A 1,081-nucleotide genomic window follows, 5' to 3' on the forward strand; every position below is an offset into this window, starting at 1 on the left:
ACTTAGTAAAGAGTTGCTAATATGAAAAAGAGACTAAAACTATAAAGTGTGATTGAAAAATGACAGTAACATCAGCAAGAATCAGAGTGTCGACAGAACTTTCTGAGAAGATGCAGTGGTGGCACCGGGATGTCTACCTGTCAAGTCATCGACCTGTCCACACAATGTATGAATTTTATTGTATATATTTTATACAAAAATAAAAAGACTTTAAAAAATAGAATCGGGGTGCTGCCGGAGCATAAAGAGAGAGAAGATTTTGTAAAGATCCGAGGCCATACAGAAGTGTGAAATATGGAATGTACATGGGAAAGAAAAGAGGGGAGAAGAGAAGGCAAAATCTGCGGCTAAACAGGCAGGGTAGGAGTGGGGGTGCAGACTGACATCGCAGAGTGGTGCTAAAAGGGATATTTCAGTCTTAGTTGCCCAGAACAAAAACATCTGCCCTTGAGGCAAAACCCTTGTATGACCTTTTGCATCTCGTAGAGATAGATGCCTCGGATTCTTGGAAATTGCGACTTTCTCTGGCCAATCGGGTGGGGGCTTCTGCTTGCTCACCTCAGCATCTGCCCCCAGGGAAGGCGAGCGGGCGGCTAGGCGGAAAGCCGGCTGGGCGCATGAGTAATGTCTTTCCGTCACTGTCGAGGACGTGCCGGGTGGCACGGCGTCTTCGGCGCGCTCGCGTCCTGTCTCCGCCCCGACCTAGGAATCCGCGGCGGCGGAAGCGGTGAGCCAGCAGGCTGAATTCCCTCAGCTTGGTCCCGACCCCACGTTCTCACGTGCACACAATTTTTCCTTCGTAATCTGCTCTCGGTCTCTTCCTTGGGCCAGTGTTAGCCAAGGAGGGAGAGATGCATAAGGAAAAGGAATGAAAGCGGAAAAGGGTTGGGAGGGCTTATGAGAAAAAGACTGAGTGGAGTGCAAGACAAGGGAAAGAAGGGACGTGGAAACTGGATGGCGGAATGTGCAAAAAAGAGGGAGAAAGCTCAAATAGGGGAAGGGGTGGATAGAGCAGGACTGAGAAAAGCGATTTCGAGCTCAAGAGGCTGAGAAAGACTCAGCAAGACTGGGAGTGGAAGAG

At 49.3% G+C, this 1,081-nt stretch overlaps 1 protein-coding gene across 1 annotated transcript in view; it reads left to right on the plus strand.

Moving 5' to 3' along the window:
• Positions 1-593: 593 nt before the first annotated feature.
• The window catches only part of SLC2A3 (solute carrier family 2 member 3), a 27,550-nt gene continuing 27,062 nt past the window's right edge, over positions 594-1,081 (plus strand). The window contains exon 1 of the mRNA XM_025048756.1: positions 594-727. The gene's annotated coding sequence lies outside the window, so the exon portion shown is untranslated. The remainder of the gene's footprint in view (positions 728-1,081) is intronic.

The sequence above is a fragment of the Pteropus alecto genome, unplaced genomic scaffold, assembly GCF_000325575.1.
Source record: "Pteropus alecto unplaced genomic scaffold, ASM32557v1 scaffold94, whole genome shotgun sequence".
NCBI lineage: Eukaryota > Metazoa > Chordata > Mammalia > Chiroptera > Pteropodidae > Pteropus > Pteropus alecto.